Raw genomic sequence first — 10,641 nt, 5'->3', positions numbered from 1 at the left:
GTTTGAAGAGTGTTCCAGTGACACCAAGTAGTGACTCCTTTGTGAGTCATCAGTTGGTGCTGCAATACACTACTCTGGTTGCAAGGAAGGCTGGAAAGTGACTTAACAGGCCAATTTTCAGACTGAGCAGGTACAGCAGAGGGAATTAGAAAAAAACTTGACAGACTGATGGGTTCTGTTCCACCTCTGACTTACAGTTTTGAAGAGAAGTTTCAGTAGAAATGGAAAGGTTCAGTCAGAAGGGACTTTCAGGTGAGAGCTGGTTAGGGACCAGCAAGGACCCTACATTATATATACTCGTACCACTGGGCCTGGTACAAAACTAGAACTAATAAAAATTTTTGTTTTTTTCTTCCTTTAACTTATTTAAAGTAGCTTTATGTTCACAGCAAAATTGAGCAGGAAGTAGAATTCACATAATGCCCTATGTCCCCTTATTGCCACCACATACTTGCCCACTATTGACATCCTGACTCCAGCAGTACTTTTAATAATGCATGTTTTTGTGTTGGCTTTGAAGTTCTTCTACCATTATAATTAGGTTAAAAGGCTTAGGTTAGTGCACCATGGTAAGTACATAACTCAGCAATGACCACGGGACAAATTTGGCTTTGAGTGCCAAAATTGCCTGTGGGAAATTTAATGCTGGAAGCAGGTACTTGAAATGACTTTGTAATTTTGCATAAACTTGTCCAAAGCTAAACCTGGAGGACTGATAAATGAGTTGCATAATGGCAACAGCAGAAGAAAATGGGTAATAAACTTTCCACCCAAAGAGGTTTACCAGCAGGTAAGGAGGGAGTGGTGATAGGATGAGATGGATGGATAGTATCACCGACTCAATGAATATGCGTTTGAACAGACTCCAGGATATGGTGAACCAAGGAAAGCCTGGTGTGCTGCGGTCCACGGGTTTGCAGAGTAGGACATGACTTAGCAACTAGACAATAAGGAGGGAATGGGGCTGCAGTCAGACTTCGGTGAGTGCTGGAGCTTAGTGCTCTGGGATGGGTATGGTGGAATTCTGTAAGTGGATTGGGGTGGGGATCCAGGATCAGGAGGTTGCAAATTTCCCTTTCCCCACAGCGTGACTAGGAGACCTGTAAGGAAGACTCTACAGCCTGATAACCTCATCAGTAAGGGTTGGAGGGGTGCTGTGGAAGACTTACCCAAATGACTTGCAGGAGAACCTCAGAAGTTACTGAAGTATGGATTCTTTCTCAGGAAAGGTGCCCTACTTCTTGGTGTAGGGGTAGACTTTGACCAGAGCTGACCAATCAGATGTAAGGAGTGGTGGTGAAGGGGGAGCGGGTTTCATAAGAGGAATTTTTCTGGAGGAGAAACTGCCTTGTATTGGACCCTGCTGCTTAAGTTTGAATGTGATTGTGTGATGACCAGAGCTCTAGACACCTTGAGACGACGGGGAAGGAGGGAGGTCATTGCCAACCCAAAATTCTTACATCCTTGAGCCTGTTGAGCCAGTGTCCTCATTTGCCCACCTTCCATGCCTCTAGTTCTGTGAGAATGAACTATCCCACGGTGAGTGAGTGAACATGCTGTTACAGAGAAGTCAAAGGAAAGCCCATAAGTATGTGTCAGTCTGAAAGAGGAGTGAAGGTGTTCACTCCTCTTTCAACCAGACCATCAACTGGGAAGGAGCTTTGTGGCTGGGTAAGGATGGCAGAGACTGGATCTCTGGTATCTGGAGACCATGGTAGGACCCTGAACAGGAGCATGACATGTTATGCTGCTGCTGCTGCTGCTAAGTTTACTTCAGTCATGTCCAACTCTGTGCGACCCCATAGATAGCAGCCCACCAGGCTCCTCTGTCCCTGGGATTCTCCAGGCAAGAACACGAGTGGGTTGCCATTGCCTTCTCCAGTGCATGAAAGTGAAAGTGAAGTCGCTCAGTTGTGTCTGACTCTTAGCGACCCCATGGACTGCAGCCTACCAGGCTCCTCCACATCCATGGGATTTTCCAGGCAAGAGTACTGGAGTGGGGTGCCATTGCCTTCTCCGGACATGCTATGGGCAAAGTCTATAATGTCAAAGACCACGTTTCAGAAACCTAGATTTTAGAAGTGGCAGTGTGCAAGGACCAAGTTAAGACAACATGTGGACCAGAAACCACTTGCTGGTGCTGAGATGTCAGCACTTTGGAAACAGATCACCCTCAGTGAAAATGGATCAGGGAAGAATCCTGAGTTTGATAGACTTAAAACTGCTTTAAATAAAAATAATTACAGTTTTCTGTTAGAAATGGGAGCATTTTGACATTCAGAAATTGAAAAAAAAAATCTGTTAACATTTTATGGTCTTGAATGGTCACAGCAGTTCTCTTCCAACATAGTATTGGAAGCCTTAGCCACAGCAACTAGACAAGAAGAAAATTTCTTATATGTGTTATAATATATATATAACAATATAATCTCCAAAGCTATCCTGAATAACTTGTCAGTAGTTCAAGTAAAAGCACACAAACTCACACCTAAATTAAATGCACATATACGGGCTTCCCAGGTGGCTCAGTGGTAAAGAATCTTGACTGTCAATGCCGGAGATGCTAGTTTGACCCCTGGGTTGAGAAGATCCCTGGGAGGAAGTCATGGCAACCCAATCCTGTATTCTTGCCTGAAAAATCCCATGGACAGAGGAGACTGGCAGGCTGCAGTCCATGGGGTCACACAGCTGAGGGGGCACACACACACACAGCTTTAGGGCACATCACATACAGTCATCATGATCTTCCAGAAGAGACTGTTGGTTCAGAAAAGTAGTCACTGAAGCTAAGTCTTAGCATGGTCTGTCATCTCTAACTATTTGATAGGAATAATAATAGTCTACTTCATAGAGATTGTTTGATGAATGAAATGATTACAGAGCATATTTTCTAAGATACCATGGGTACATAATTAGTAGCTAAATTTTCAACCTAACATTCTCATCAGCATTTTGTTATCTCTTGATATTTTAATTTTTAACTTTGATAGTAACCATCCTAACAGGTGTGAGATATCTCATTGTGGTTTTAATCTAAATTTTCCTGATGATTAGGGATGTGGAGCATCTGTTGGTGTGCTTGTTGGCCATTTGTATGTCTTCTTTAGAAGAATGTCTGTTGGAGTTCTCTGTCCATTTTTAAGTAGAATTATTTGCTTTTTGCTGTTGAGTTGAAGGAGTTCTGTATATATTTTGAATATTAACCCCTTAATGGGTTATAACAAACTGAAAAATTCTTAAACAGATGGGAATACCAGAATGCTAGGTTTTTCTGTCTCCTGAGAAACCAGTATGCAGGACAAGAAGCAACAGTTAGAACTGTTGCTGGTTCAGTTTGACAGACTGGTTCAAAATTGGAAAGGGAGTATGTCAAGACTGGATATTGTCACAGTTCTTTAACTTATATGCAGAGTAAATCATGCTAAATGTCAGGCTGGATGAACCACAAGCTGGAATCAAAGAGTGCCAGCAGAAGTATCAACAGTCTCACATATGCAGATGATGCCACTCTAATGACAGAAACTGAAAAACTAAAGAGCCTCTTAGTGAAAGAGGAGAGTGAAAAAGCTGGCTTAAAACTCAACATTGAAAAAACAAAGATCATGGTATCTACTCCCGTCACTTCATGGCAAATAGATTGGGAAATAGTGGAAACAGTGACAGATTTTATTTTCTTGGGCTCCAAAATCACTGCGGATGGTGACTACAGCCACAAAATTAAAACTCACTTGCTCCTTGGCAGGAAAGCTATGACAAACCTAGACAGCATATTAAAAAGCAGGGACATTACTTTGCCAACAAAGGTGTTTATAGTCAAAGCTATGGTTTTTCCAGGAGTCTTGTATGGATGTGAGAGTTGGACCATAAAAAAGGCTGAACGTCAAAGAATTGATGCTTTTGAACTGTGACACTGGAGACAACTCTTGAGAGTCCCTTTGACTGCAAGGAGATCAAACCAGTCCTAAAGGAAATCAGTCCTGAATCTTCCATTGGAAAGACTGAAGCTGAAGCTTCAATACTTTGGCCACCTGGTGTTAAGAGCCAACTCATTGGAAAAGACCCTGATGTTGGGAAAGATTGAGGGCAGGAGGAGAAGGGGGTGACAGAGAATGAGATGGTCGGATGGCATCATCGGGACAATGGACATGAGTTTGAGCAAACTCAAAGGACAGGGAAGTCTGACATGCTGCAATTCATGGGTTCAAAAAGTGTCAGACATGACTTAGCAACTGAACAATAACCTGGTATGAGATAGATGGTTGGCAAAATTGTTTTTATTTTTTTTCCCCATCCTGAAGGTTACCTTTTCATTTTGTTATTGTCTCTTTTGCATAAGCTTTCTAGTTTGATGTATGTAGTCCCACTTGTTGATTTTTGTTTTCATTACTTGTGCTTTTGGTATCATATCAAAAAGAAAATCATTGCAAAGACTGATGTCAGAGATATTTTCCCCTGTGTTTAATTCTAGGAATTTGACAATTTCAAGTCTCCATTTCAACTTGAAGCACTTCTTTGAACATTTCTTATGGGGCAGATCTAGTTGTAATGAACTCCCTCAGCTTTTTATCTGGAAATGTCTTAATTTCTCCTTTATTCTTGAAGAAGAATTTTGCCAGATATTAAATTCTCAGTTGACAGGCTTTTTTCCCAGCTCTTTAAATGTATAATTTCATTGCCTTCTGGGATCCCTTACATATGAGGAGTAGCTTGTCTTTTGCTGCCTTCAAGGTTCTCTCTTTTTTTTTTTCCAAGATTCTCTGTTTTGCGTTTGGTTTTTTCACTATACATCTTGATTTGGGTCTCTTTAGATTTATCCTGCTTGGAATTGGCTGAACTTGAATTCAGAGATCTTTGTCTTTCCTCAAATTTGAGAAGTATTCAGGCATCATTTCTTCAAATAATCTTTCTTTCCTTTTTTCTCTCTCATCTTCTGGGACTCATACATATTTTTCCTTTTGATGGCATTTCTAGGTGGTATATTCATATATTTATAGATGGCATAATCTATAAATCCTTTGGATTCTATTCACTTTCCTTCATTTTTTTCTTCTTGATTCTCAGACTCAGTAATTTGAAATGACCTGTCTTCAAGTGTACTGATGCTGCTGCTTTGGTTGCTATTGAATCCCTTCAGTGAATTTTCCAATTCAGATATTTTATTGTCACCTCCAGAATATTTTTTGGCTCCTTTCTACACCATCTCTCTTTGTTGATATTCTTGCTTTGCTCATACGTTATTTTCCTGATTTCCTTTAGTTCTTTGTCCAAGTTTTCCTTTAGCTTTCTTGCATATTTAAATTGTTTTAAAGGTGTGTAGCCAAAGTCAAAGGCTTTAGCATAGTCAATAAAGCAGAAGTACATGTTTAAAAAAAGATGTTCAAGAGAACAGCATTGAAACATGTATATTATCTAGGGTGAAACAGATCACCAGCCCAGGTTGGGTGCATGAGACAAGTGCTCGGGCCTGGTGCACTGGGAAGACCCAGAGGGATCGGGTGGAGAGGGAGGTGGGAGGGGGGACTGGGATGGGGAATACATGTAAATCCATGGCTAATTCATTTCAATGTATGACAAAAACTACTGTAATGATGTAAAGTAATTAGCCTCCAACTAATAAAAATAAATGGAAAAAAAAAATAAAGATGTTGTATGGCAAGTCTGCTGCTTGTATTTATTCAAGGATGGTGTCTGGAAATTTATTTTGTTCCTTCAAATAGACCCTTTTTCTTGTTTCTGTGTCTGCTTTATGCTCTTTTGTTGAAAATTGGGAACATGAGAAAACAGCTACCTCCCCTGTCTTTGCAAACAAGCGTGTAATACCGTCAGTAATTGGCCAGGTATGTCCTCAGCCTTGGGATCTACTTGGGAGGAAGCTAGCATCTTAGGTTTTTCCTGGATATCATCTTACTTGGGCCATATGTGTGCATTTCCCCTGCCCCAGTTTCCCCAGAATTTATGCCTGCTGTTAAATGTGTTAACTTCTCTGAACACCTGCTTCTCAGGGCCTTTCATGTTCTATTATATTCCTTCACCTATAATTCTTGCCTCAGGTCTCCATGGGTCAATGATTTCCCCTGCAGGTTTCATGTACTGTTGTGCCTTCCACTTCTTTTCAGTGACTTCTGGCAATCTGAGATCTGAGCTGTGCTGTTGTTCCCCACTGGAGCTGAGTCAGCTGAGACAGAAATTAGTTCCTTGGGTATCCCACAGACTAGTCCTACTAGCCTGAGTGAGAGACTGGGAATTGGGTTACTTCCTTTCAGCCATGCCACACCTGGGAGAAAGTGGGATGAGTGTGGATAAGAAGTCTACAAATTCTCCTACTATTTGAATGTTGCTTTTTCTTTGAATGTTGCTTTTTCTTGATTGGGCATTTGTTGGTTGCTTTCACTGTCTGAAGGCAGTGTATCGTGTGAACTGGCTCTCTACAGCTGAGGCAATCACCAAACAGGGCTGACAGCTGAGTGTTCCCTGCCAGCAACACTCCCAGCAGCCGGAATAACGATTCTTCCTTCCTAATGAGGGATCTCAGTGATGTGCCATAGCATCCACCTCAGACCCGAAGTCATAAAAAGCAGAGGAAGGTTATGTGTGAGTACAGGCCATATGGACATAATGGCCCTTCAGTGGCTCTTAAGCTGGCCAACAGGTTGTCAGACATGGAGTATCAGTTCTGACCTTGACCCCAGAAAATTCATGTGTACCCTGACCTTTCATTATATGAGTTGGCTAGAAAAGTAGATGAATTGGAAATACCAGCACCATGAAATATAAGGGAGAAATGAGGACAGATTTTAAAGATACGAACACAGCATGGCCCAACCTAGAGTTCCTTTATTCCACCCATGCAGGCAGGTAAAATTTTCTGGAATGTGTCTTCTACGGAGAAATTGAAGCAGAGGGGATATAACTTACAAGTGCCAGCTGGGAATGATATGCTGGAATAAAAACAGTCAACTTAGGTGAAAGTCTGAATATTGAACAGGAGACCATTAGCCTCTTGGTGCAAAAGCAGTATTTGTCCATTTAGCATGAATTAAGGCAGTGGCACCAATGTTCTGGTAGTGTTTCTTTACTGCCACACACTCAAAAGGTTTTTTAAAAAGTCGATGTCACTTAAGATTCTCTTTGATGAAGTAAACTTTGTTAATTTTATGTAAATCTTGACTTTTTAGTAATGACTTTCATATTTTGTGTGATGAAATAGGAAGTATACAAATGCATTTGAGTAATTGTTTGAATTTGTGACCTGAAGTAGCTGATTTTTTTCATGGGAAACCACTTTTCCTTGAAAACCCTACTGATAGATACTATAACTATTCAGACCTGGGTATTCTGACATTTTCTCAGAAACCGAATGATCCAGCTACTTGTGACAGTGTTTGTGGCCAATGATAAAATTTAAAATTCTAAGTGAATTTATAATTGTAAATTCTAGTGAGAGTTTCCCAATATTTAAAATTTTTCTTATGGGATCAGTGGTGATATTAATGATATTTTTGATACTATGTAGTGGGAAGTGTTACTATTTGCAAGACCTGCATATCTCAGTGAACCAGTATTTTCCTAGTGACAAAATGCATGATGTAACATACATAATCTATGGATAAAAGGTTTATTCAGTATGTAAGGATTTTAATGTAATGGTATGAGAAATTGATAGGTATTTAGATTCCACATTGCAGATAACCTTTAGGAAGCAACCAGTTGTTGAATTTTGGTGTGGTGTCAAAGTAGATCCTGTGTGTTGATACGAGGCTGGACTTTCTTCATACACCTTGACTGGAAAAGTGTATCACCATAAACTGAATGAGATGAGATCGGGCGCGTTCAGGGTGGTAAGGCCGTAGACCAGGTAGGAGAATCTATTTGTCTTCTAAAAAGTTAGACATTAAAGAGATTTGCAAAAAACATAAAAACAATACCACTCTTTCCCCCATTTCTCTTGTTTTGAAAAATAGTTATGTTTTTATAAAAGGCTATTTATCGTAACATAAGATTATTATTTTAAAATAAATCTTTTTTTCTGTTTTAATTTCTAATATAAATTTTCATACATTCAACCCACTAAATAGAAATTTGTTGGTGTCTTCAATATTTTTAAAGTGTTTAAAGAAGTCCTGAAATCTAAACGCTTAGGAATCACTGCTCTGGAGATAGGGGTTTCCCTGGTGACTCTGCAGTAAAGAATCTGCCTGTGATGGGTTTGATCCCTGGGTTGGGAAGATCCCCTGGAGGAGGCTATAGCAACCCACTCGAGTACTCTTGCCTAGAGAATCCCATGCACAGAGGAGCCTGGCAGGTTGCATGCATTCCATAGGGTTGCATAGAGTCAGACAGGATTGAGGCAACTAAGCAACAGCAGCAGCTCTAGAGATACACATCTGTAACTTATCATTGTCTACCTTTAAGATAGTTCATGAGCAACGTAAGAACTTTACAGCAGTGTACTTCCAATTGCTATCTGTACTCTGTGCTCTGTTGAAGTGCATCTTACTTTTCTGTATGCTAAACCCCCCACATTGTATTATAATTTTTACTTTAAACATTTGAGGCACCCATGGAAGTGTACTGCTCAGAGCTCCCTTTAAGAAAAAAGCTCACTAGTTATGAGGCGCACAGTTTCCTGACAGCCTCCAGTTACAGCGCCTTCAGAATCTCCCACAGTGTTAGAACTGAGGACGGTGAGTCCTCAGGCAGTCCCCAGCAAATGATAAGAATGGCAGGTTTGCCAGAGTGTGGCCATTTCACCACGAATAGTGCTCTTCTAATAGGCTTTCTTTGCTATGGAGCTCTGTGTTGGATTGTCTGAAGTTTTAGTATATCTCCCTGCCAAATCCTACTTCCTTCCGCATTTCTTTCTCAGATGTTCAATTTACACTGTACTCTGAAGGATTCCCCTGCAATATTCAGACCCCTTGTCTTGTCTTCCATAGACAACACCCTCGATAAACCTCTCACATTCTTAACTCTATCTTATCATTTGCTTCCTTGAAAGAACCAACTGACATAGCACTCTTTCAAAAAGATTTTACTGTTTTTAGATTTTCTTCTGCAGAATTGAATTTCTTCATGTTATCATTTCTCTTCTTTATTTTTCCTTCATTTTTGAAGGCTATTTTCACTGGATACAGAATTTTAACTTGGCAATTTTTGTCTTTCATCACTTTAATGATGTAGTTCTGTTATCTTTTGATTACATCAGTCATTTTTCTTTTCACTATTTCCAACATACATTGTCTTTAATTCGGACTGCTTTCAGGATTTTTTTAGTTGTTGCTGCTGCTGTTTTGCTCATTCTTCTTTATGTTTTAAATTAAGAAGGATCAATAACACATTTATAGGAGACTTGGAAAATACAGAACAAAGTTACATATAGTTTCACTATATTGCAATTATTTTTTAGATTGCTAAATTAAGATTTTTAATTAGGGTTCTAATATCAAACTCTCAAAAATTAATAGAATGAATAGATAGAAAAGTTGAATATATCTAAAAAGCCCCATGAACGAATTCAACATAATTAAGATTTATACAACTTTTACATGACAGTAAGATATAGATTCTATTCAAGTTCCTCTGAACTTAGAGACACTGGAACATATCCAGGGATGTAAAACAAGGTGCAAAATTTTCATGGTCTAAAGGTATTGAAATCATACAAAATCTGTTTTCTTATCATACAAAGTCTGTTATCAGTGTGGAATTATGTTAGAAATCAATATCAAAAGATACTTGAAAACAATCCATGTATTTTCAAGTGCAATGTGGCATTTACCAAGAGAGATCTTTGTCTTAGCTACTGAAAACCTCAGTAAAGTTAGAAGACTGAAAAAATGCAGAGGTTGATTGCAGAGAAGAAAGCATTTAGATAAGAAACTAATATCAAAATGAGAAGTTAATATCAGAGATATTAAAAAGAAACCACATGTATTTTAAATTAAATGCCCACTTTTAAATGATGGGTCTAAGAAGCCATAATGTGGAAAATTAGAAAATATTTGTAACAGAATAAAAATGAAAAAAGGATTCACCAGAATTTGTCACATGCAGCTGAAGCTTCTCAGTGCAACTAAATACAATGTGGAACATTAAGGTATAAGAACAAATAATAGACACTAGCACAAAGTTCTGTGAAATTTGAGCAGAATCTGTAGTTTAGTTAATAATACTGTATCACATGTTAATTTCCTGTTTGTTTTTTTTTTTACAACATAGTTATTTCTTTATGTTCTCAGAATTGAGATTAGAAGTTTCGAACCTCCTTCAGTATTTTAAAAATCACTATAAATTTTCTTGACTTTTAGCAGTAGTACTAGATGCTGAAATACATGGAACTCTATGAAAGTTTTGAGTGAATATGAATTAGAAATCTAGCATTCTATTATGGCCAAGTCAAACAAGTGGAATCAAAATGACATAATTTTTTTTAGCTAGGCAAAATTTCATGGGAAAAAAGTGAAAAAGGGAAAGTGTTAGTCGCTTAGTCATGTCTCAGTCTTTGTGACCCCATGGGCAGTATAGCCTGCCAGGCTCCTCTGTCCATGGAATTCTCCAGGCAAGAATATTGGAATGGGTTGCCATTTCCTTCTCCAGGGGATCTTCCTGACCCAGGGATTGAACCCAGTTCTGCATTGCAGG

The sequence above is a fragment of the Odocoileus virginianus genome, chromosome 31, assembly GCF_023699985.2.
Source record: "Odocoileus virginianus isolate 20LAN1187 ecotype Illinois chromosome 31, Ovbor_1.2, whole genome shotgun sequence".
NCBI lineage: Eukaryota > Metazoa > Chordata > Mammalia > Artiodactyla > Cervidae > Odocoileus > Odocoileus virginianus.
Note: the sequence above shows the minus strand (reverse complement) of the source record.